At 43.2% G+C, this 27860-nt stretch overlaps 1 long non-coding RNA gene across 4 annotated transcripts in view; it reads right to left on the bottom strand.

Moving 5' to 3' along the window:
• The window catches only part of LOC126062730 (uncharacterized), a 232726-nt gene that overhangs the window by 1245 nt on the left and 203621 nt on the right, over window positions 1–27860 (bottom strand). The window lies entirely within an intron of this gene.

Raw genomic sequence — 27860 nt, 5'->3', positions numbered from 1 at the left:
GATTTCATTTTACTTGGATCAACAATCAATGTCCATGGAAGCGACAATCAAGAAGTCAAGAGACATATTGCATTGGGCAAATCTGCTCCAAAGACCTCTTTAAAGTGTTAAAAAGCAAAGATGTCACTTTGATGACAAAAGTGGACTTGACCCAAGACATGGTCTTTTCAACCACCTCACATAAATGTGAAATTTGGATAGTGAAAAAGGAAGAAGAAGGAATCGATGCATCCAGACTGTGGCACTGGTAAAGAATATTGGATATACTGTGGACTGCCGGAAGAACCAACAAATCAGTCCTATAAGAAATACAATCAGAATGAATGCTCCTTAGAAGCAAGGACACTGAGGCTTCAGCTCACTTACTTTGGACAAATCATCAGGAACGACTAGTCACTAGAAAAGGACATCGTGGCTGGGAAAGTAAAAGGGTCAGCAAAAAGAAAGGAAACCCTCCATGAGATGGACTGACACGATAGCCACAACAATGGAATCAAACAAATCAATGATCACGAAGATGGCACAGGGCCAGGCAACGGTTTGTTGTCATACACGAGATCACCATGAACTGGAGCTGACTTGACGGCAACTAACAACCACAGAGTTACCTCGAAATGTTGTTATGAGCATTAAAGAGTTAACGCACCCCAAGGCCCACATGCACAAGGGCCCTGCTCTGGGCTGCCTGCTCTCCTGTCACATCTTGAAATCCCTCATCATTTTTTAAAAGGGACTGTGCATTTTCATCTTGCTTAGGGCCCAACAAATGCTATAGTTGGTCCCGAAATACATTAAGTATTTAGAGCAGGCCTGGCCCATGGCCAGTACCAGCTGTTCTTTTTATTCCCTTCTCCCACCACAAAATTTTGGGGAAATTCCCAGGTAATGAAGCTGGAGATTTTTTGTAGGAGGAGGGAGGAGGTGAAGCCAGCCTGGTATCTCAGGTACCGATTTTGCAATATCTCACAGCAGGCCAGCAGAAGACAGAGGCTCCCCAAGGGAAACCAGTCACTGCTGGGTTATTTTACCTTCAGAATTGGTTAGAAACCACATAGGCTGAAGAGACACGCATTGATAGAGAGTTTAAGGACCAAATTTAATGACTAGGTGACACCATCCATGATTTACACATCAATTATTTGCATGTAAATAAAAACAAAAACTCTTTGCCATCCTGTCTATTCCAACTCATGGAATAGACTACTCATGTTACAGAGTAGAATTGCTTCATAGGGTTTTGTAGACTGTAATCCTTTTTTTTTTTTTTTTTTTAATCCTTACGGAGGAAATCTTGGTGGCACAGTGGTTAAGAGATCAGCTGTTAACCAAAAGGTCGGCATTTTGAATCTACCAGCCGCTTCTTGGAAACCCTGTGGAGCAGCTCTATTCTGTCCTATAGGGTTGCTGTGAGTTGTAATTGACTCAGTGGCAATGAGTTTGTTTTTGTTTTTTTAATCCTTATGGAAGCAGCTCACCAGGCCTTTTCTTTCTTGGTACAAATAGATGTGTTCAAATCACCAACCTTTGTGTTAGTAGTCAAGCACAGGAACCTTTTTCAGGTAAACAGGTACATAAAATCACAAGAGGTTATTTGAAGATACTTTATCCTTTTAAGTATTTTAAATACCAGGCCCACCCCTATCAGCCGCAGGGCCCAGGGCAGGAGCACAATGGAGGCCCAAGTGTTTTTGGTCAAAATATGTGCAGTATTTAAGTAGTACAAGTTATCCATCAGGTTAACAAACTTTTAAATAAATCATCTTACCTCAGCAAATATACTTTCAAATAGCCTGAAAGGCCAAGTTGAAGTTTAAAATTCCTTTAATTCCTTAAAGTTCCTCATGTGCATGTGTGTGGGCACCCCCGTGCCCATATCCAAGCCCCAACCTCCCCTAATTCCTTTAGCAGTCAAACCTCACCACTCCTTGAGCTGTGGGGTGCACACACCTTTGGAGCAGATGTCCTCCAAGAATAAACCCAAGGAAGACAGCTGCACAGGCTTTGGACTGAGACTGTGGCTGCTTGGATGAGGAGTCCCGGGGCCTCAGATGCAAGGTCTAGATTCTAGTGTGAGGTCCAGAAAGCTGGGTAGGGGTATAAGTAGGCACTACATTTTTGCCCACAGACTCCTCACCTGGTGAGGAGGGGCATGGCTGGAAGGGGGCAGAACAGGTCTCCTCTAAGCACAGGTTTGACTGTGCCCCTGGAATTGTTGTGACCCTTAAAGCCTGTGCTCAGAAGTATAATCTAAAATAAAATTGAACTTCATCTTAGTTCCACTGCACACTCACAAATTCCAAACTATTAGGGCTTTGTGTACAGAAAAATCTAGATTTTCTAGAGTCCAATTCACTCTCCAATTGTGTACTGATAGCCCCCCAGAGCTCCTGCCCAGCCTTCCTACAATTCCTCCCAACCACTTGTTCTAAGACCTAAAAAGTCCCTGTGCTGCCTTGCCACCTCTGATGCCTACAGGGTCCCAAAGGCCTAACCGTGAGCTCCTCTGCTCTCTCCAGTATGATCCCATCCACCAGGAAAGCTCCCACCTGGCTAATTCCCCATCAGCTGTACCAGCTGCATCCACATTGTCCTCAGTCTAATGGGTCTCACTTCCCAGAATTACTGGAATTGGTCTAACGAGCCAATCACATCCTTCCATGGGAACAAGAGGGCACCCCAACAGCTTGTTACTACAAAGCCTGCCTCCCATAGCTCCTGCTGGTTCACCTGAGTGCAGCTCCATGTGGACCTGGGTGGTATGTGGAGTCCTCCTCCCCCAGCTGTGAATCCATGTGACTAATAAGCTGCCATCAATCTCATTTGTCCAGTGTTGAGTGTCCTGCCACCTCATTTGACTTAGGGTGGGGGATTGCTCCTACACCAACAGAGTGAATCGAAGGTGATCAGAACACCATTCCAAACCAGCAATCTCCATTCTCTTCCTCCCTCCCTCCCTCTCCACTGTCCTCCCACCCCCATCCCCATTCTTGCTGACTCTGGTTCCCTCTGGTTCCCAGCCAAACACTCCAGATGAGCTGTCCATTTACTCAGACTTCCAAACAATGAAATCTTGATACCATCACCAGGAACTAATGGGTTAATTATTGCGCTAGTAACTAAGATGAAAATTTAGAAACACAACTATTATGAATATGAAGGTCACCATAAAAAAAAAATGAGTAAATAACAGAGAGATGTCACCGTGGCAAATGGAGCCCATGAACATTCCAAACACAGCCTAAGTCAGGACTTGTAGGGATAGTCTAGGGACCTTTTATAAAATCATTTTTCTCATGTTGCCCTTTGTATCTGACAAACATTGATTTGAGTTGTGTTTTGAATAACAATGAAAAAATGCCTTAGATGGGAGTTTGGTCTTAAACTTAACAGCTGAGCAAATTGAAAGAACCCTGGACTTAACAATTCAAAGGCTGGGGTCTTGCTTTTTAGCAGCTGTTTAAGTCGTGGGCAAGCCCCATCAACCTCTGTCTCCTACATTTTGAAGACTCAGAATTTTGGAGTGGGAAGAAACCTATTAGATAATGAAGTCTAATCCCCTAGTTTCACACTTGAGAAAACCGAGGCTCAGGCTACTGCATAACATGTCCATTGCCCCATAGGTCATTGAAGAAAGGCTGTGAGTTTCCACCACAAGTGATAGGTTCAGGTAAAATCACCTGTGGGGGCCCTTCTGGGTCTAAATAGTCTCTGCCTTTTAAGACGATCAAAACATTTCCGTGAACCAGCACCACAATTAATATAATTCTCAATAATAGACTTTTCTATTAAAAAAAAAAAAAAAAAAGATTTTTTTTTTTTTTTTAAATCAGGTCTTTTCCATTAACTAGGAAACTAACAGAACAAGAAGAATAAAGAACTGAGAGATGACCAAGGAGGGAGTCTGGGGAATTGGGTTCTAAGCCCTGTTCCAGAATATTCCAGTATGGGGCCTTGGACAGGTATTACCAACTGCCGTCAGCAAGCAGCTGTTTATAAGGGTCAGTGCAGTTCAAGTGGACAAGTAAAAGGACAAAGCTCCGAGTGTCTGAGACTAAGGCAATGAAAATGTTCTCTTGGAAGTGTTCCTAGTGTTTTGTCACAAGAAACAGAATGAAATTTGGGGAAAAAAATATGTATGTTTCAGTGAAAAAAAAAAAAAAAATCTGGTTAATCATACACTAATTGGCCAGAAGCATTTGACAATATCTCAAGCATGTTTCCAGTCCACACAGACCAAGGGAGTATGCCCAGGATCAGTGGGCTGACATTTTAACGTGAGAAAATAGCTTCAGTTTGTCTTCTTCACGGAGTCCTTCTAAAACCCAGCCTTTTGGAAAGAAATCTTAGTGATTCAACATTAATGGTTTTTAAAATTCCTAATTAGCATGGCATCAGGTATCACCTGGAGAACGTATTTAATCAAGAATGACTAATAATATTAAGGCCACACTGAGTTGTTCGTAATACCAGGCATCAGGTGATAATGGGTCCTTGTTATGTTACCATGAATTGTAGGCAATTGTTGCTGGATACCATCAAGTCAATTCCGGCTCATGGTAACCCCATGTGTTACAGAGTAGAACTGCTCCACAGAGTTTTCTTTGCTGTAATCTTTATGGAAGCAAATCACCAGGCCTTGTCTTCTGAGACACCTCTGGGTGGGTTTGAACCATCAATCTTTCAGATACCAGCCAAGCACATATAGTTTGCACCACCCACAGACCATGAGTGGTAGGTAATAAAGCAAGAAATTTATGCAATTGGGACTGTCAGCCATAGAGCCCAAAATGACCATAAACTTGCCTTGTGCCTGGAACACCATCCCTCCGCCTGGAGCACTCACCATCCTGCCCTAGTGACAGTGTCCATCCCCACTGGCACACTCCTCCCCACCCCTGGATTCCCCTGAAAGCCTTCCCTTCTCTGGGATACCTGCTTTTGCCGAGACCATACTCTTCCTATTTAACCCCTCTCACCCAGACTATAAGGGCCAATTGCTTGTGTGTGTTTCCCATAAACGGGGGGACGGGGGGGGGTGGGGAGCCCTAACCCAAGGTATAGCAGAGGTCTTTGTAGAGGGAGGTCAATTAACATTTGCTGGATGAATAAATAAATGAAGGAGCACGCTACTCCATGGTGTTAGAATTCTGGTTGCAAGAATAAATGCCGTTGTTAGCTGCCCTTGGGTTGACCCCACGCACGATGATGCCCAGTCCTGCACCATGATCAGTTACAGATCGAACTCTTGTGATCCATAGGGTTATCACTGGCTGACTTTTGGAAGTAGGTCACCAGGCCTTTCTTCTTACTCCTTCTTAGTCTGGAAGCTCTGCTGAAACCTGTTCAGCATCACAGCAACATGCAAGCCTCTACCGATAGACGGGTGGTGTCTGCACGTGAGGTGCATTGGCCGGGAATCGAACCTGGGCCTCCCACATGTCGTTCTCATTGTTAGGTGCCATTGAGTCAGTTCCAACTCATAGTGACCCTATTAACAACAGAATGAAACACTGCCCAGTCCTGTGCCATCCTCACAATCATTGTTATCCGTAAGCCCATTGTGGCAGCCATTGTGTCAATCCTTCTCTCTGAGGGTCTTCCTCTTTTTTGCTGACTATGTACTTTACCATGATATCCTTCTCCAGGGACTGGTCTCTCCTGATAACATGTCCAAAGTATGTGAGACAAAGTCTCACCTTCCTTGCTTCTAAGGAACATTCTGGCAGTATTTCTTCAGAGGCAGATTTGTTCGTTCTTTGGCAGTCCATGGTATATTCAATATTTTTCACCAACACCATAATTCAAAGGCATCAGTTCTTGTCTTCCTTATTCATTATCCAACTTTCACATGCATATGAGGCAATTGAAAACACCATGGCTTCGGTCAGGCACACCTTAGTCCTTAAAGTGACGTCTTTGCTCCCACATGGAAGGTGAGAATTCTGCCACTGAACCGTGAATACCTTACAAGAATGAATAACCCCCCTTTTTTTTCCTAGTAAAGAATAGACACTCACTTAAACCAGCTCATTCAATCCTGCTTACACACACAATGTTCTGCAGGATTTTTTCAGAGCCACATCTTGGACCTAGAAAGAGCTGGTGGACTGTGAGAGCTTGTCCTCCCTCCCCTTTTCTCCTCCTTCCCTTCCACGTATACTCCCTCCTGCTCCTAACTGCAAACAAGCATCATTCCCAGCTCGAACAGCTGCCTCAAGCCCCACATGCCTTTCAGTCTGTCCCTTCAGAGCCCTGACCTGGGGCATGAAGAAGCCCACGTGTACAAACCTTAGAATCTAGTTTGCTCAACTGCAGAAGGTGGGGGCAAGCCATGGGCAAAGCATCTCTTTGGGTCATCCAGCAAGGAAGAACCAGTGAAAACCTTCCATGGCATGTGCCCTGTGTCACCTTCCAGGTCACAGGCACAGACTCCAGACCTGGGTCTTCCCATTCACCCACCCCCAGGGAGAGTCCAACTGGCTCTGTGTCTCTGTCCCATGCCCCACCCCAGTCCAGGAAAAGGGTATGCAACGATGGCATCATGGGGTGTTAGCTGATAGAGCAAGAGTGAACTATCAAATGTGGCCAACATTTGGGTGGTCAGGCACAGGTCCCCTCCAGGACACACATCTGGGGAGTGGTACTGACAAGGACTTTGTCTCATAGGACCATTCAAGCTTTCCGATTTGTGGTGCTGAGAACTACAATCTTGGAGCCACCTGTTAGATGCCCTGGACAGATGACACCATAGTCAGAAAGCAATCAAACTGGAAGGGTTGTGAGTTTCATGTCTTCATGTCAAGGCTGCAGTCTGAGCAATTCCTGAGGGCCTTCTCCACTACAGGGGTCACTCCAGGTCACAGTGCCTGGAGACTCGATCCAACAGCCCCCCACCAGCCCACAGCCCAATGACAGCCTCCATGTCACCCAGTTACAGTTATGAGGAAGGGAACCTGATTGGTCACTGATCAGCCAATTGGTTACTGCACCTTGGCCCAATCAGCTATGTCCAGGGATGCAGGATCACTCAATTAAAAAAGGCTGTCTCAGCACACCATGTGTGAAGGGGGTTTTCCAGAGAAGGCAAATGGGTTCATTTGGAACTCCAAACAAGTCTATCAAACATTTACTGCTTATCCAAAACTAGGTAGTTGTGATGGTTGATTTTATGTGTCACCTTGGTTAGGTGATGGTTCCCAGTGGTTTGGCCAAACACTAGTCTAGCTGTTATCATGAAGTAGTTATATGTGATTAAATTAGTTGGCCTTGAGTAGAACAGATGACCTTCCATAAAATGTAATATAATCACTTTCAATAATGCAATCTAAGCAATGTTATCAATTAATCAGTTGAGGTATTACCAGTGTAGGGTGGATACTAAACCTAATCACTTCTGAGTCATAAAAACACCAGAATAGACACAAAGACGCACACACAGGGGAAGACAGGTGTCATGTGAGGATCATCTACAAGCCAAGGAATGCCAAGGATCACTCGCAGACACCAAAAACTAGGGAGGCTCACAGAAGGAATCAGCATGGCTGAGACCCTAATTTGGACTTCTAGCCTACAGATACATGAGAAAATAAATCTCTGCTCTTTAAAGCCACCTACTTGTGGTATTTGTGTTACAGCAGCACTAGGAAAGTAAGACAGTAGTTCCTGGGGCAGGGTTCTCTGGAAAACCACTGACAATGGGAAGGCCAGCCAGTATCACTGCCACCCAGCAAGTGTTCTCTAATCACTTCCTGATGATGTAGTGTTCAGAGCACTAGTGGCCTCTCCACCAGTCCCTGAGAGACATACTAGTGATTCCCCATACCCCATTCTCCTCTTGCTCTGGACAATGGAAGCCTGCAGTTCATACCCCATTGCACTGGGGGAGGCATGATACTAGTTACTGACCAATGGGTTGATCTGAGTTAGCAAATAACCCCATCTCTCTTCCCCTTCTGTGGCCATCTAGAAGGTGTCCCAGATGGTACAGTCAAAAGGTAGTGGAACCTCCATCAGCCTGTGTCCCTGAGGATGTGCAGGACCCAGCTGTCTATCCACCTGTGCTGACATGGAAGAGAAATAACCCTTGTGTTAAGCCACTGAGATGTTTCTTACTGCATCAAAACTCAGCCTATGCCAACTAACATGCTCCATCTTTTCAGTTAAGATCCAGATGAATCAAACCTGGTCTGAAGCTAGCAGAAAAGCTTTCAGGGCATCCTTGGTATTTAGAGCCACCTTTTTTCTCAGAATTAACAGAACTTCTGGCTCTTCCAGATTTGGGAAGAGAGAGTTCCATAATCTTATAGTTTATGGAAAGATAACTCTAAGGCAGCTGAATATACAAAAGGATTTGAGACTGTGCCAATTAACTTGGGACCAGAGGAATGACCCATGAGTAATCAACCCAGAGTGTGCCAGGATATGGCCTTGAACATCAATGAGATGGACCATGGACCACAGTGAGCAGTCAGTGGTCCATGCAGCCCAATGATCTGTCTCAGACGATGACACAAAATTGTGTCTCCACTTCTCTGCCTTACCCTGCACATCGTGTTAACCTAATTTCCTATGATTTTTTTGTAGTCACTCTTTACCCTCACACAAACTTATAATTGTGACAATTAGGAGCATTAGAGCTGACAGAAATCAGTAAGGGGAAATTAGATCAGCTCAGGGTATTTATTGCCCCATTGCATCAAGGTAATTATCTTGACATTCAACTGCCAACACCAGAACTCAGAGCACCCAAATCATGGCCAAGGCACTTGTAGTCATGTCCCTGTGCTGTCCCCTACCCAAAACTGTCATTGCAGAAACACACATGCCACCTCGTCAGCCAGGCAGTGGAAATGACAGGGCTCCTTTTCATTGGGTCCACACAAACATAATGGATACCTTGTGGCACAGCAGCTATCTTCAGCACTATCTCCGCTACACTTGACACGGGAAACTCACCTTGTCCAGGCACAGAACAGCTTGTGGTTTTCCTCCTACCTCTGTGAACATTCCTCCGTAGCTTCCTTAGAATTCTGCTTCATCGTTGGCATCCCCCAGGAGTCTTCCCTCAGCCCAATGCTTTCTTTCTGTACACACTCTCCCTCGATGATCTTACCCACGCTAATCTACTGTTATAGATTGAATTGTGTCCCCCCAAAATTTCTGTTGGAACCTTAAAACCCTATACCTGTGGATATAATCCTATTTGGGAATAGGGTTTTCTTTGTTATGTTGATGAGGCCATATCAGTGTAGGGATCTTCTAACCTAAACACTTCTAAGTTATCTAAAGAGCAGCATAGACACAGAGATGTATAAGCACAAACAGGAGAAGATAGATAGATGTCACATGCAGATCACCAGGGAACCAAAGAAAGCCAGGGCTATAGAAGCTGAGAAAAGGTTCTTCCCTGGAGAGACAGCGTTCGACTAGAATCAGTGCCCTGAAATTGAACTAATCTCCTGAACTGTGAGAAAACAAATTTCTATCCTTTAAAGCCACCCACTTATGGTATTTATTTCTGTTACAGCAGCATTACAAAACTAAGACATCCACCAACGTATACAATGATGCCAAAGCCTCTCCCCTGAACTCCCAGTCATATACCTTCTGCATATCTCTACCTGGTATTCAACAGACACTCAAGATTCTGCACACCCATCACTATCTCCCAACCTCCTTCTTCATTGCTGTTCTTTATTTTGTTAGGGCCACCACGCTTTGTCGGTTTTTCATACTGCGGTGTCCTGCATGTTGCTGTGATGCTGGAAGCTATGCCATTGGTATTTTAAATTCCAGCAGCATCACCCATGGTGGGTAGGTTTCAGCAAAGCTTCCAGACCAAGACAGACTGAGAAGAAAGACCTGACGATCTACTTCAGAAAAATGTGGCCAGTGAAAATCTTACAAATAACAGCAGAATATTCTCTGATATAGTGCCAGAAGATGAGCCCCTCAGGTTGGAAGGCACACAAAATGCAACTGGGGAAGAGCTGCCTCCTCAAAGTAGAGTCAACCTTAATGACATGGATGGAGTAAAGAATTCGGGACCTTGATATGCGGATGTGGCAGGACTCAAAATGAGAAGAAACAGCTGCAAACATCCATTAGTAATCAAAACGTGGAGTGTACAAAGTATGAATCAAGGAAAAGTGCAAGTTATTAAAAATGAAATGGAACACTTAAACATCAATACCTTAGGCATCAGTGAACTAAAATGGACTGGTATTGGCCATTTTGAATTGGACAGTCACATGATCCATCATGCTGGGAATGACAAATTGAAGGGGAATAGCATTGCATTCATCTTCAAAAAGAACATTTCAAGATCTGTCCTGAAGTACAACGGTGACAGTGATAGGATAATATCCATATACCTCCAAGGAAGACTAGTTAATACAACTATTATTTAAATTTATGCATCAACCACTAATGCCAAAGATGAATAAATTGGAGATTTTTATCAACTTCTGCAGTTTGAAATTGATCAAAAATGCCATGGAGATGCATTGATAATCACTGGTGAATGGAATGTGAAAACTGGAAACACAGAAGAAGGATTGGTAGCTGGAAAATATGGCCCTGCTGACAGAAATGACACCACATATCACATGGTAGAATTTTGCAAGATCAATAACTTATTCATTGCAAATAACCTTTTCTCAACAACATAAACAGCAGCTATACACATGGACCCTGCTGGATGGAATGGACAGGAATCAAGTCGACTACATCTATGGAAAGAACCGATGGAAAAGCTCATTATCATCAGTCAGAGCAAGGACAGGGGCCGACTGTGGAACAGACCAACAATTGCTCATATGCAAGTTCAAGTTGAAGCTGAAGAAAATTAAAATAAGTCCACGAGAGCCAAAGTATGACCTTGAGTATATTCCACCTGAATTTAGAGACCATCTCAAGACTACATGTGATGCATTGAAAACCAGTGACCATAGACCAGACAAGTTGTGGGGTGACATCGAGGACATCACACATGAAGAAAGTAAAAGGTCATTTAAAAGACAGGAAAGAAAGAAAAGACCAAAATGGATTTCAGAAGAGACTCTGAAACTTGCTCTTGAATGTCTAGTAGCTAAAGCAAAAGGAAGAAATGATGAAGTAAAAGAGCTGAAAAGAAGGTTTCAAAGAGTAGTTCAAGAAGAAAAAGTAAAGTATTCTATTGAAATGTGCAAAGACCAGAAGTTAGAAAACCAAAAGCGGAATACACTCAGCATTTCTCAAGCTGAAAGAACTGGAGAAAAAATTCAAGCCTTGAGTTGCAATATTGAAGGCTGCTATGGGCAAAAACTGACACATGAAGCATTCAAAGAAGATAGAAGGAATACAGTGTCACTCTACCAAAACAATTGGTTGGCATTCAAATATTTCAGGGGTGGTATATGATCAAGAACTGATGGTACAGAAGGAAGAAGTCTAAGCTGCACTGAAGGCACTGCTGAAAACAAGGTCTCAGGAATTGATGGAATACCAGTTGAGATGTTTCAACAAATGAATGCAACACTGGAGGTGCTCACTTGTCTATGCCAAGAAATTTGGAAGACAGCTACCTGGTCAACTCACTGGAAGAGATCGATGCCCATTCCAAAGAAAGGTGATCCAACAGAAGGTTATAATCATATGCAAGTAAAATTTTGCTGAAGATAATTCAAAAGCAGTCACAACAGTGTATCCAACAAGAGAACTGCCAGAAATTCAAGCCGAATTCCGAAGAGGACATGTTGTTGTTGTTGTTAGGTGCTGTCAAGTCAGTTCCAACTCATAGTGACCCTATACACCACCCAACAAAAAGCTGCCCCATCCTGCAACAAGCTCACAATCATTGCTATGCTTGAGCTCATTGTGGCAGCCTCTGTGTCAGCTCATCTCCTCGAGGGTTTTCCTCTTTTTCACTGACCCTTACTTCACCAGGGATCCCTTGTGGTATGGTCGTTTAGAGCTACGGCTGCTAACCAAAAAGTCAGCAGTTCGAATCCAGCAGCTGCTCCTTGGACACCCTGCTCTGTTCTACTCTGGCCTTTAGGGTCACTATGAGTCGGAATTGACTCGACAGCAACTTTTTTTGTTGTTTTTTCTACTTTACCAAGAGTGATGTCCTTCTCCAGGGACTGATCCTTCCTGACAACATGTCCAAAGTATACAAGATGCAGTGTCACCATCTTTGCTTCTAAGCAGTATTCTGGTTGTACTTCCAAGACAGGTTTGTTCATCCTTTTGGTAGTCCAGGGTATATTCAATATTCTTTGCCAACACCACAATTCAAGGGCATGAATTCTTCTTTTGGTCTTCCTTATTCAATGTCCAGCTTTCACATGCATATGATGCAATTGAAAATACCATGGCTTGGGTCAGGCACACCTTAGTCTTCAAGGTGATATCTTTGCTTTTCAACACTTTAAAGAGGTCCTTTGCAGGAGATTTGCCCAATGCAACTTTTGATTTCTTGACTGCTGCTTCCATGGTCATTCATTATGGATCTAAGTAAAATGAAATCCTTGACAACTTCAATCTTTTCTCCATTTATCATGATGTTGCTTATTGGTCTAGTTGTGAGGATTTCTGTTTTCTTTATGTTGAGGTGTAATCTGTACTGAACACTGGGGTCTTTGGTTTTCATCAGTAAGTGCTTCAAGTCCTCTTCACTTTCAGCAAGCAAGGTTGTGTCATCTGTACAATGCAGGTTGTTAATGAGTCTTCCTCCAATCCTGATGCCCCATTCTCCTTCATACAATCCAGTTTCTCGGATTATTTGGTCAGCACACAGACTGAATAGGTATGGTGAAAGGATACAATCCTGACACACACTTTTCCTGACTTTAAACCGTGCGGTATCTCCTTGTTCTGTCCGAACAACTGCCTCTTGATCTATGTACAGGTTCCTCATGAACACAACTAAGTGTTCTGGAATTCCCATTCTTCACAATGTTTTCCATAATTTGTTATGATCCACACGGTTGAATGCCTTTGTATAGTCAATAAAACACAGGTAAACATCCTTCTGGTATTCTCTGCTTTCAGCCAGGATCCATCTGACATCAGCAATGATGTCCCTCCGTACACGTCCTCTACTGAATCCAGCTTGACTTTCTGGCAGTTTCCTATTGATAAACTGCTGCAGCCACTTTTGAATGATCTTTAGCAAAACTTTATTTGTATGCGATATTAATGATATTGTTCGATAATTTCCACATTCGGTTGGATCATCTTTCTTGGGAATAGGCATAAATATGGATCTCTTCCAGTCTGTTGGCTGTCTTCCAAATTTTTTGGCACAGACAAGTGAGCACCTCTAGCGCTGTAACTGTCTGTTGAAACATCTCAATTGATATTCCATCAATTCCTGGAGCCTTGTTTTTCTCCAATGTCTTCAGTGCAGCTTGGACCTCTTCCTTCAGTACCATCAGTTCCTGATCATATACTACCTCTTGAAATGGTTGAATGTTGACCAATTCTTTTCAATATAATGACTCTGTATATTCCTCCCATCATCTTTTGATGCTTCCTGCATCATTTAATTTTTTCCACATAAAATCCTTCACTATTGCTTGAATTTCTTCTTCAGTTCTTTCAGCTTGAGAAATGCTGAGTGTGTTCTTCCCTTTTTGTTTTCTATCCTCAGTTCTTTGCACATATCATTATAATACTTTACTTTGCCTTCTTGAGCCACCCTTTAAAATCTTCTGTTTACTTCTTTTACTTCGTCATTTCTTCCCTTTGCTTTAGCTGCTCAACGTTCAAGAGCAACTTTCAGAGTCTCTTCTGACATCCACTTTAGTCTTTTTTTCTTTCCTATCTTTTTAATGACCTCTTGCTTTCTTCATATATGATGTCCCTGATGTCATTCCACAACTCATCTGGTCTTCCGTCATTCGTGTTCAGTGTATCAAATCTATTCTGGAGATGGTCTCTAAATTCAGGTGGAATATACTCAAGGTCATACTTTGGCTCTTGTGGATTTGATCTAATTTTCTTCAGTTTCAACTTGAACTTGCATACGAGCAATTAATGGTCTGTTCCACGGTCTGCCCCTGTCCTTGTTCTGGCTGATGATATTGAGCTTTTCCATCATCTCTTTCCACAGATGTAGTCAATTTGATTCCTGTGTATTCCATCTGCAAAATTCTATCATGTGATCTCCAGCATCATTTCTATCACCAAGGCCATATTTTCCAACTACCGATCCTTTTTCTTTGTTTCCAACTTTCGCATTCCAATCGCCAGTAATTACCAATGCATCTTGATTGCACATTTGATCAATTTCAGTCTGTAGAAGCTGGTAAAAATCTTCAATTTCTTCATCTTTGGCCTTAGTGGTTGGTGTGTAATTCAAATAATAGTCATATTAACTGGTCTTCCTTGTAGGCGTATGGATATTATCACCGACAGAGTTGTACTTCAAGATAGGTCTTGAAATGTTCTTTTTGGTGATGAATGCAACACCATTCCTCTCAAGGTGTCATTCCCGACATAGTAGACTATATGATTGTCCAATTCAAAATGGCCAATACCAGTCCATTTCAGCTCACTGATGCCTAGGATATCAATGTTTATGCATTCCATTTCATTTTTTGATGGTTTCCAATTTTTCTAGATTCGTACTTTGTACATTCCATGTTCTGATTATTAATGGATGTTTGCAGCTGTTTATTCTCATTTTGAGTTGTGCCACATCAGTAAATGAAGGTCCCGAAAGCTTGACTCCATCCATGTCATTAAGGTCAACTCTACTTTGAGGAGGCAGCTCTTTCTCAGTCATCTTTTGAGTGCCTTCCATCCTGGGGGGCTCATCTTCCAGCACTACATCAGACAATGTTCCACTGCTATTCATAAGGTTTTCACTGGCTAATTCTTTTCAAAAGTAGACTGCTGGGTCCTTCTTCCTAATCTGTCTTAGTCTGGAAGTTCAACTGAAACCTGTCCACCGTGAGTGACCCTGCTGGTATCTGAATACCTGTGGCATACTGCCAGCATCACAGCAATACACAAGCCCCCACAGTATGACAAACTGACAGACACATGAAGGGAAGAGGACAGGGAACCGGGGATATCACAGCTGATGTTAGATGGATCATGGCTGAAAGCAGAGAATACCAGAAAGATGTTTACCTGTGTTTTATTGATTATGCAAAGGCATTCAACTGTGTGGAGCATAACAAATTGCAGGTAATTTTGCAAAGAATGGGCATTTCAGAACATTTAATTGTGCTCATGTGGCACCTGTACATAGACCAGAGGCAGTTGTTCAAACAGAACAAGGGAATACTTCAGGGTTTAAAATCAGGAAACGTGTGTGTTAGGGTTGTATCGTTTTACCAAACTTACCCAATTTATATGCTAAGCAAAAAATCAAAGAAGTTGGACTATATGAAAAAGACCATGGCTTCAGGTTTGGAGGAAGACTCATTAACAACCTGCATTGTACAGATGACACAACATTGCTTGCTGAAAGTAAAGAGGACTTGAAGCACTTACTGATAAAGATCAAAGACCAGAACCTTCAGTATGGATTATACCCCAACATAAAGAAAACAGAAATCCTCACAACTAGACCAATAAGCAACATCATGATAAATGGAGAAAAGACTGAAGTTGTCAAGGATTTCATTTTACTTTGATCCATAATGAATGACCATGGAAGCAGCAGTCAAGAAATCAAATGATATATTGCACTGGGCAAATGTGCTGCAAAAGACATTTACTTTAAAGTGTTAAAAAGTAAAGATGCCCCTTTGAAGACTAAGCCATCGTGTTTTCAATCATCTCATATGCACATGAAAGCTGAACAATGAGTAAGAAAGACTGAAGAAGAATTGTCGCCTTTGAATTATGGTGTTGGCGAAGAATATTGAATATACTATGGACTGCCAGAAGAACAAACAAATTTGTCTTGGAAGAAGTACAGCCAGAATGTTCCTTAGAAGTGAGGATAGTGAGGCTTCATTTTGCTTACTTTGGACATTTATCAGGAGGGACCAGTCCCTGGAGAAGGATATCATGATTGGTAGAGGGTCAGTGAAAAAGAGGAAGACCCTCCATGAGCTGGACTGAAACAGTGGCTGCAAAAATAGGCTCAAATATAGCAAGGATTGTGAGAATGGCACAGGACTGGGCAGTGTTTCATTCTGTTTTACCTGGGGTTGCTGTGAGTCAGAACCAACTCGACAACACCTAATAAAGAACATTTTGTTTGGATGGTGCAGTGAGTTTAATGGTGTCCCTCCAAAAAATATGTCCACCTGGAATCTCAGAATGTGACTCTATTTGGAATAAGGGTTTTTGCAGAAGTAATTAAATTAAGGATCACCAAATGAGATCATCCTGAATTTTGGGCGGGCCCTAAATCCAATGACAGTTTCCTTATAACAAAGAGACAGAGGGATATTGAGACACAGACACTAGTGGCGTTTGGTTGCAAAAACAGATAAAAGGACACTTACCGTACTGGGACGGGATCAGAGTAACATTCCCAGTGAGGCTGATGGAATGTGGTCCCATCTGAGAATGACCCAGCTCTCCTGGGATACTCAAGTCCCTTGACTTTGAAGCAAGGCAGTTCCTGAAGTTAGAAGGCAAGAATCTGAGGCAGCAGCCTGGCCATTTTGATCATAAGCCTATGTTCAAAAAGGCAGAACGCTGTTGGCGGGTGAAACCCAACCACCGCGACGATGGAAGGACAAGGAGTAGATTCTGGACAGATGATCAGATACAGCGATGAACAGTCCACCAGGGTGTGCTGAGGACCGAGGATCTCCCAGCTCTGCTCTGCTGAGTGCGCAAGCTGCCAGCCAGACCCCAGACTTGTCCAGAAGAGGAAAACTTTAGAGGATGTGTTGGGAGAAGAGGCAAAGAAGGTTGACAAAGGACGGAGGTGCTGAATGGAAATTCAGTCCCATTTCTACTGTGCAGCAAGTGATGTAAATTGTTTTTGCCATCTCTCCAGAAAAATCTGGATCCAAATGCCCACCTCTTACTAACGCATGGTCAAACCAGCTCTGCAGGGGAGGGCACTGGAGCACCGAGTCCCACTTCAAGGTGGGCTATGAGAACACAGTTGTCCCCAGGTTCCTGTGTCACCTACAGAAGACACTGATGAAGGAATAAGTCACCTTTTCACCAGGATTCTCACTTGCAAAAGTCATACAAGGCTAAGGGCATAACGAAAAGTCCCTCTCTACACATTATAGATTATCCCCGTGCTCCTAGAGTCTATTCTATTTCCTAAGAGACCTTAGGTCCTTGCTTTGTCTAAGATGCTGAAAGACCACGGCTCTGTTTTATAATTAGTTTTAGCCATCAGCAGAAAGCACCTTTGTTTTATTTCTCCAAAGTCAAAGCCGATCAATACACCCTCCACCTCATACCCGCCCCCCCAGGTTAATCAGAAGGTCAGGTAGCAAGGAACACTCCACTCTGGGGGTGGTGGAGATGCTCCAGGACCACAAAGGAGCAAAGCCCATTTGCCTTCCCCTGCCTGCCTCTGCAAGGTGATCAGAGATGAGTGGAAGGACGCTGCCCAGCCATGGCAATAATGTCCCAGGTTGACATTTTAAAAAGCCAGAGCTAGGAGCAGGCAGAATTCAAGCCCAATTTCTGATTTAGTGCCTGTTCATAGCCATGAACACTATTAAAATGAAGGTAGTATTTGGGTCACAGCCAGCCCTTTTAACCAAAGTTTCCAATTTGCAATTTAATAAACTCCCACCACACCCTGGCTAGTTAATGAAAACTAGAGCATTACGACACGCTTAAAGAAGCCCCTTGCCCAACTTGCCGGCTACTTACAGATAGCACCCAATTTGAAATGCCCAGTCTTTCATTTAGGAAAATCTCCCCCAACACATGTGGTCTGCCATAGAAGAATTACTGCTACGAAGTGATTTTAAGTCTTCTTAAGATGCAGGACACTAGTGAAGTTCACATGGATTACTATTTTTGTATTACTGCTTCCAGAGAAACGTCGCAGCGCCCAAGCATTTTCCATCAAATATCATGGTGGCCAAATGCAGTGGGAGTGAGAGCAGACCGCTGGCACTGTTGGAGCTCGGGAAGAAATGGTCTTCCTCCTGCCATTTTGTGCCATCCCAAGGAAGGGAGAGTGGTAGATATGGGAAGCAGAAGTGGGTCACACCTTGGCCTTTTGCCAAATCAACCACAGACTTCAGTCACCAATCAGTGGCACTCGCCCCCAGAGTGAAGGAGAGAACTTCTAGGTCCAGAAAAAACAAAACCCACAAGTCTTCCCTGGCAAATCCTAAGGGCTTGGACGGAGCTGTTCCACCCATCCCTGTGGAATCACACAACATGTTTTGGGTTGAATCGTATCCCCCAAAAGTATATTGAGGTCCTAACCTCTGTGGCTGTGAACGTGATCGTGTTTGGAAATGGAGTCTTTGCAGATGTTATCAGTTACTTTAAATGAGGTCACACTGGAGTAGGGTGGGTTCTCATTCTCTGTGAGTGGTGTCCTTACAAAAGAGAAGACACACAGGAGGTGGACAGGGGAAGATGCCATGTGAAGACAGAGGCAGGGACTAGAGTGATACGTCTTCATACTGGAACGCCTGGAGTCACCAGAAGCTAGAAGCCACAGGAAGCGTCTTCCCCCAGAGCCTTCAGAGGGAACAGGGCCCTGCTGACACCCTGATTGTGGACTTCTGGCCTCCAGAACTGTGAGACAATGAATTTCTGTTGTTTTAGGCCCCTCACTTTGTAGTGCTTTGTTACAGCTGCCTGGGGACACTCATATGCTCCCCCAGAACGTCTGGTTCATGTCATATTCATCCCTGACTTCACCCCTGGAGGGAGACAGATGGAGCAAATTACCCAATAAGCAAGGTAAGCATGGGCTGAGTTGTGCTTACTTCCTACTTTATAGTGAACAATTTCAAAGATGTGATGAAACACATGTGAAATTGTTCACTACAGATTAGTAAGTAAGCACAAGTAAGCCCATCCTTACCTTGCTCACTGGGTCATCTGCCCCTGTCAGGGACCGTGACTATGAAAAGAGGCTTTGATTCTGTAGGAAGGTGCTGTGGGATTGGGAGAGAGACAGATACCAGCCATACCTAGAAGCAGGTTATTGCCGTGGTGAACAAATGCGAAATTGTTCACTACGGATGATCTGGTAAGCAAGGTAAGCACCATGCTTTCCTTACTAATTGGATAATCCACCTCTGGGGACAGAGACCAGTAGGCACACCTCATTTAGACCTACAGATTCAGCACCTTTGTGCTAATACTTTTCAGGTGACTAAGGGAAGGCTTGATGCAACTTCACAGAGCTGATTAATTGTTGCCTCCACCCTGTCAAAAGCCCTCCACCTGACTTTCCCAGTTCCTCGTGATCTGGCAGGCCCACCCAGCTGGCTTTGCAGCTGACAAGCCCTGCTGGGGCCAGCAAACTGGGCTCCCACAGATTCTCTCTCTCTTGCCTGGTCCCATTTCCTAGGGGCCCACCCTCTCCTGAACACAGAATCAAACCATCACACATTTTTCAAGGCCGTGGTCCTCAGACCTCAGTGTACCCAGGACCACATAGGCTAAGACCTGGGAACCTGCATTTTGCAGGTTCTCCATTGAGAAAGGTGGCTCTGGGCTCTCAGTCAAGAGTTCTTGTTATAGACTGAATTGTGTTCCGCCCAGAAAGATTCCTTAAAGTCCTAACCCCTGTATATATGTATGTGAACTTGTCTGGAAACAAGGTCTTTCTCTGCATATGTTATCAATCAAGTTAACAAGGTCATTCCAGGGTAGAGTGGGTCCTGGTTCTAATCCTTCTGAGGGCTTCTTATAAAAGGGGAGAACAGACATGGAAATGGAGTCACACGGGAGAGACAGGTACCATGAGAAAGAGAGAACAGATGTGGAGACAGAGTCACATGGGGGGAGACAGGTGCCACGAGAAGGGGAGAACAGATGTGGAGACAGTCTCACAAGGAGAGACAGATGCCATGAGCAGGGGAAAACAGACATGGAGACGGAGTCACACGGGGAGACAGGTGCCACGAGAAGAGGAGAACAGACATGGAGACGGAGTCATACGGGGGAGACAGGCGCCACGAGAAGGGGAGAACAGATGTGGAGACGCAGTCACATGGGGCAGACAGACGTCAGGAGAAGAGGAGAACAGACATGGAGACAGAGTCACACAGGGGAGGCAGGCGCCATGAGAAAGTGCATCGACAAACCAAGAAATGCCAAGCTCTCCCCGGGCTACAGAAGCAGAGAGACAAGGAAGGATGTTCCCCTAGAGCCTTTGAAGAGAGCGTGGCCCTGCTGACACCCTGAATTTGGATGCCCAGCCCCCCAGAACTGTGAAAGAATGAATTTCTGTTCCTCAAAGCCACCCACTGCGTGGTATTTTGTTACCGCAGCCCCAGGGAACTCAGACAGTAGATCTGGCCAGGACTGCCATAATGTGCCAACTGAATTCTAATTACTATTGAAAATCTTTCTACTTTCTATTTTATAAAACTGAGGAAAATTATAACTAAAAAAATTAAAAGACAGTAACTTCTGAGCTTCTCTAGTGGTAAGGTACTATATTAGGGTTCCTTGGTGGAAATTGACAGAAATCGTTTGGGCTAAAGGAGGAAGTCCAGTAGCTGGAATAAGCGCGTGGTCCTTTCTGAGGGCAGGGAGACATGGAGCCAGGGACTCAGTGCCTTGAGGCTCTGTTTCCACCTTGCTCTCTGTCTCTCTCTCTCTGCCTCTCTGTATGTCTCTGTCTCTCTCCCAATCTCTGTCTGTCTGTATGTCTCTGTCTCTTTCTCTGTGTCTCTTCCTCCCTCTATCTCTCTCTGTATCTGTCTCTCCCTGTGCATCTCTCTCTCTGCATCTCTCTCTTCCTGTCTGTCTCTCTCTCCTCTCTCTGCAAGTGTACTTTATCTCAGGCTAGTGGAGTCCTGAGATCGGAAGCTACACTTCAGCTGCCCTGAACTGGTATTGCCTTAGTTTTGTGACCAGAGCATAAAGACTCCTCTCTCCCATTTCCAGTCCAAATCTCCCAAATTTCCAGTCCAATGAGCTCTGATGGCTTGGGTTAAATGTAGAGTGACCAACCATCCCAGTTTGCCTGGGATTAAGGGGAACTTGCAGTTTTGAAACTGGGAAAATCTGAGCAAGCCAGAACAAGTTTAACTGTGATTAACCACCACCCCAGACCAATTATCGTGGCTAGGAGGTGAGTTACCAAGACTCCTGTTTGGGCCAAGTACCTGCCCTTACACCGATCCCTGCTGCCAGGTGGTCGGGGTCTGCAGGGCCCATGCGAGCCTCGCGGTGGAGAGATGGGGAAGAGTGACTTCTATCCAGAATGGGCAGATTGAACACGGCAACTACAAGGTTATTGATTTGGACAGCAGCCCCAATTTGTTTCCATCATACACACATAATAATTTGATAAGTGATTGCAGAAATCATTCCAATCAAACAACTTACCATGGAATTTTAATTCTTTCAACTCACTAAAACGAGCCTTATACCATTACTGCTTCAATGTAAAGAAAGCTACCCTAGTGAATTGAAATAGCTAATACACAGCCACTTCCATGTCTAAGAACTCTATTTCACTTCCTAGAAGCTATCCCACGAAGAAGTACTACATTAATCACTTGTGACATCTTCCCAACTACTATACTCTGTCAAAACACATCCTACAGCTTCATGTTCAACAGTCTGAGCATTTATAACACTATAATGTATGCATGCTGTCAAATTGCACAGTTCACCTTCTAGCAATTTTCTTGAGAACTTAGTTTCTCCTCCATGTCCTTTAGAATCACCTCAATTCTTTAGCTCATTCTTTCAGGAAATGAAATTAATATTTAAAGAGAGTAGCAGTGTATTTTCAAGAATGCCTTAGTAATAACCAGATTTCCCATAACATAAATTATCCTATTCTTTAATAGTCATATTTTCTTCCCCAAGCCGCAGAGTCAAGTTGAAAAAGCGGGTGTGAGTTATGTGAAATCTTCCAGGAAGACTTGGATCTGTTGAACCAAGACGCAAAGAAACAAATGTGAAGACACAGGAACGTTTGTAGGTTGCCTTGGGTTGCCTGTGCTTTTAAGAAAATAGATTCAGTACTACGTGGGCTAAATAGTATAGTATGAAGAAATATCCCCAGTTGTGGAAAAAAAAAATCACACCTGTGTGCAACTCTTCCACCCTCAGAGGTTCTGCTCACTCCCCTTGCCTCACTGCCTTTGCACCAGCTGCAAACACTGTTAGAGTATTCTAGTTGGAAGGAGGTTGCTCTGGGGACCACTGACCGCCTTGGAATGAAGGACGTCTTTTTCCCTTGATTCTGCAGATTTAAGATCACTATTTCTCCAAGGAATACTTAATAGAAAAATAAGGGTAAACAAAGGAGTAGAAAATAGCAAAGAACAGAAGTGGATAAATTTACAGAGTATTATGGACTGAATTGTGTCCCCCAAAAAGATATGCTGAAGTCCTGAACCCTGTACCTGTGAATGTGACTTTGTTTGGAAATAGGGTCTTTGCAGATGTTATCAGTCAACACGAGGTCATACTGGAGTAGGGTGGGTTCTAACTCAATATGGCTGCTGTCCTTATACAAGAGGAGAAGAGCCACAGAGCCAGAGGGCAGAAGGCCGTGTGAAGATGGAGACAGAAGTTGGAGTGATGCATCTGCAAGCCATGGAGTGCCACAGATTGTCAGGAACCTCCAGGAGCTGGAAGAGGCAGGAAGGGTCTCCCCCTAGAGCCCTATAGCACCCTGAATTTGGATTTCTGGCCCCCAAAACTGTGACAAAATAAGTTTCTGTTGTTTTAAGCCCCCTGGTGTGTGGTGCGTTATGACAGCTCTGGAAACTAAGACACAAAGCAAAGGTCCTTTGTCCTCAGTGACCAAAATACAATAGGTTGCCCTCTTGGGCAGTGGCAGGGTTCCTTGTCCTCAGCTCTAGATGCCAGGAATGATGATCAAACTACCCCAAGTTCTACATTTTCCCCAGCCCATTTCATCTCGCTCCCAGCCTCTTTGCAAATACTGCACTGGACTAGGTGTAGAGAAAGCTGGAAGACAGAGAGGGGGAAAGTACATCCTTGAGAAGGGACAGAAAGGCTTAGAGGGAAGTGAAAAGGAAGAAAAGGGGAGATAAGAGGCAATGCATCACATTAAGCAAAGTAGCACCAGCCTCAAGTCACAGAAGGGAACAAAGACATCTTGGCGAGCACATTGAGAATGGGAGGCAGAGAAGGAGCCCCACAGACTGGCAGGGATGGGCACCCACTGAGTCCAAGGAGGGCAGCAACTTTGGCCTACATCACAGCTACCTTCACATGAATGTGCCACCCACTTAATGAACTGTTGGAGGATGCCTTGACTCAGGAAAATATATACTTACTCCTCACTTATCAGCTATCTCGTTATCCAATATTTTGCATTTACAACAATAGCAAAAAAAATCTACTATTTGACTATTTTGCACGTTAACAACATATCTCCGGCTCATAGCAACCCTACACATAACAGAAGGAAACACTGCCTGGTCCTGCGCCATCCTCACAATCGCTATTATCCTTAAGCCCATTGTTACAGCCACTGTGTCATCCATCTGATTGAGGGTCTTCCTCTTTTTCGCTGACCCTCTACTTTATGAAGCATGATGTCCTTCCCCAGGGACTGGTCCCTCCTGATAACATGTCCAAAGTATGTGAGATGAAGTCTCATCATCCTTGCTTCTAAGGAACATTCTGGTTACGTTTTGAATATACATCCTAAAAGGCTGAGTTTTAAGGACAAAAAGAATGGTATATTAAAGTTGAACTTCACTCAACACTTTTTATAGTTTAAAATAACTATACAATATCATTACAAACTCACTGGTTAGAAGTAATAATACTATATAGTTATTTTAAAACTGTTTTCTCTGTATGGGATGATCAAGTAATAAGTAACCAGGTTAATGATTGTCGTAGGTTGAATGAATAATGGCCCCTCAAAGATACCCATGTCCTAATTCCTGGAAAATGTGAATGTTACCTTATATAAGAAAAAAGTAATGACTTAGCAGACATGATTAAGTTAAGGATCTTGAGATGGGAGATTACCAGGATTATCCAGGTGGACCCTAACTGCCATCGCATCTGTTCTTAGCCATCACATCATGGGAGTTAGACACACACAGAGGACGCAGCTATGTGAAGATGGAGGTAGCGATTAGAGTGATGCTGCCACAAACTGAGGAATGCCTGGGGCCACCAGAAGCTTGAAGGGATGAGGAAGGCTCCTCCCTTAGAGTTTTGAGAGAGAGCACAACCCCTCTGCCATTTTTAAGTCACCAAATTTGTGGTAATATGATCCGACAGACACAAGAAAATAATACAATGATTTTGTTGTTGCTGTCAGGTGCCATTGAGTCAATTTTCAATGCATATTGACCCCATATGATAGAGCAGAACTGCCCAATAAGTTTCCTAGGCTGTAATCTTTACTGAAGGAGATCACCAGGTCTTTTCCTGTGGAGCCACTGGGTTGGTTCAAACCGCCAACTTTTCAGTTAGGAGCCAAGCGGTTAACCATTGCACCATCAGGACTCCTCTACAATGATGTTAGGAATCAATATTTTCAGCTAATAGAAAAAAATGTATAATCACAAGATCAAAGAAATTAAGAGTGTATGTTGTTATGTTGTCAGGTGTGGAGTCGGTTCTGACTCATAGTGACCCTATGTGCAACAGAATGAAAGGGTACATACTATTATTAAAATTAGGTGAAGCTATCAATATACATTCATAAGTTGTTTTTTTTTCAGAAAGTTATTGCATTGATTGTAAGATTCATCTCTTGTTTACATTTTAATATCTCTGAAATCAGGATTTGTCACATAATCAATGGCAATTTGTACATGAATTGGTTGTGATCTGTTTTCTCAATGGTGCATAAAATAATGGTACATGACAACAATAACTGATGCCTTTGATGAAAAGTAGAATGTGCCTTCTAGTTTTGAGCACTGAAATGGCCTAGACAAAGATCAGACAGGCCCATAAAACAAACAATCACACACGTAGCTCAACCATGTATACGAGAGTAAATGGGCACACCAGCCCAAGGGCAAGAATGAAAAGGCAGAAGCGGACAGGAAAGCTGGAGGAATGGAAATGGGGAACCCAAGGACGAGAAGGGGAGAGCATTCACACGTCGCAGAGTTGGCAGCCAGTATCACAAAACAATACGTGTATTAATTGTTTAATGAGAAACTAATTTGCTCTGTAAACCTTCATCTAAAGCACGATAAAAAAAAAGAAACAAAGAAATGGCCTGGAAACCCCCACTGGCCAGGCTGTGACAATTTGAGCAACAAAAAATCTACTGGTGATGGTGGATTGAAACACAATGAACCAATGAAAATACATGTGTCATAATGATACTAAAAAAGTAAGAAATCAATAAAAATATGGAGCCCTGGTGGCACAGTGGTAAAGAGTTTGGCCGCTAACCAAAAGGTGAGCAGTTTGAATCCACCAGCCATTCCTTGGAAACCCTATGGGCAGTTCTACTCTGTCCTGTAGAGTTGCTATGAGTCAGAATTCACACAAAGGCAATGGGTTTTTGGGTTTACAGTAACTTTGAAAACTGATAATTAAAATGAAAGAATTAAGCATTTAGCAAGCTTTTCCAATAAAATTAGCGTTTCAGAAAACCAGTTATCTGATTGATGAAGAGAAGCTCTGTTTTACAGAAGAGAGACCACTACAAGTGAAAAGGAATGATGGAGTTAGAAAAATCAGCATTCTGATTCTACAAACCCTCACAAAGCTACTAGCGCTGGCAAGGGTTTTCAAATGATATTAAAACTTGGCACGTGATTGTTGGAAACTGGATATTGATATAATGTCAAAGTAGGACCACACACCTTACTTCCTAATCTCAAGGAGAAAACCAATAATTATACAGTAGAAAAATCAAGGTGTTATCTTTCCTAGTGGTCATAGTCATCATCGCTAATGGGGAGTCCAGATATTATGAGCCCCAATGCAATATGAGGCCCATGATATCACCCACGATGTTTTCTATCAAAAGTGTATAATCTGGATCCTTTCAGCCTTTAAACAAAATACTGGAAAGAAGTTTACCTGTGTTTTATTGACTACATGAAGGCATTTGACTGTGTAGATCATAAGAAATTAGGGATAACATTAAGAAGAATGGGAATTCCCGAACACTTCATTGTGCTCATGTGGAACTTGCACATAGACCAAGAGGCAGCCCTTCGAACAGAACAAAGGGATACTGTATGGTTTAAAGTCAAGAAATGTGTGCATCAGGGTTGTATCCTTTCACTGTACTTATTTAGTCTGTATGCTGAGCAAAGAATTCGAGAAGCTGGGCTATATGAAGAAGAACAGGGCATCAGCGTTAAAGGAAGACTCATTAACGACCTTCAATATGCAGATGACACAACCTTGCTTGCTGAAAGTGAAGAGGACTTGAAGCACTTACTGATAAAGATCAAAAGACTACAACCTTTAGTGTGGATTACCACTCAACATAAAGAAAACAACTGGACCAATAAACAACATCATGATAAATGGCAAAGAAACTGAAGTTGTCAAGAATTTCATTCTTCTTGGATCCACGATCAATGTCTATGGAAATGGTAGTCAAGAAATCAAATGATGTATTCCATTGGGCAAATCTGCTGCAACAGATCTCTTTAAAGCGTTAAAAAGCAAAGATGCCACCTTGAGGACTAAGGTGCACCTGACCCAAGCCATGATATTTCCAATCACCTCATATGCATGCAAAAGCTGAACAATGAAAAAGGACACTGGAGAGGGGAGAGAGAATCAAGTCAAATAGCACCATGAGGAAGAAACCTGACAAACCCAGAAAGTGGTATATCTTGCAGGAAAACTGGCCTGACCTCTCCAATGAGTCAGGTCGTGAGAACAAAGAGGGAACTGTGTCAGGGTAAATGACATTCAGGGATCCAAAAACCAGGTTCCATGAGTGGTCCTGAGCAGAGGCTGAGTGAACAAACCAACTACGTAGAACATCTGGGGACAAGCAAGAAGCCTGACTCTGGACTGTGTGTTGGGTAAACTGGAATTATGGGCATGGGAGTGTGTAGACAACTCACTGAAAAAAACACCTCACCACTGAGCATGTGGAGTGTGATCTTATTTTACTCAGAAAAGCCTGTGTACACACATTTCACACACACACATAATCTGGAGCAACATCCACTAAGGTGTTAAGAGTGCCAGTCTCTCAATAACAGGAATCGGGTGATTTACCTCCTTCTCTACCTGCGTTGCCTAACTTTCTGGAATGTACATTTGCTGCATCGGTACATTATCTTTCAAACAGAAAATAAAACCTGCTTGGGTTTCCATGCTGGCAGTATACGAGACTAGATACTCTGGCCAGCTTCCCCACTGAAGCAACTAAATGAATGTTGGAGAAGACAGAAAAACAACTTCCAAATGTATTAATGAACTAGCAAAAGAGTGAAGATTTCTCTAAAACCAAAGCAAACAAAAAAGAGGTAAAAGAGGAAACTGCACTCAGCGTGCAAGCTAAAACTTCAAAGGTAGGCGCTAAAAGAATTGAAAAAGAGCGTAGAATTCCTGAACTGGTACAAGGCAAACGGAATGAGAAGAAAAGAAGGTGAGAAAAGGAGGGCAAATAACAAGGAAAAGGCACACGGTAAATAGTGATCCAAATACATGTTCTTAAAATAGTGTAAATGGACTAAATGTTCTAGTTTAAAGACAAAGGTGGTCAAACTGGAGGCTTGCATACAATGCATACAGTTGACAAAAGACACATGTGAAATAAAGGGTACAAGACAGGAAGGTTAGAAGAA

This window comes from Elephas maximus, chromosome 2 (assembly GCF_024166365.1).
Source record: "Elephas maximus indicus isolate mEleMax1 chromosome 2, mEleMax1 primary haplotype, whole genome shotgun sequence".
NCBI classification, from domain to species: Eukaryota; Metazoa; Chordata; class Mammalia; order Proboscidea; family Elephantidae; genus Elephas; species Elephas maximus.
The sequence above is the reverse complement of the archived record's forward strand: the minus strand, read 5'-3'. Positions and strand labels throughout refer to the sequence as shown.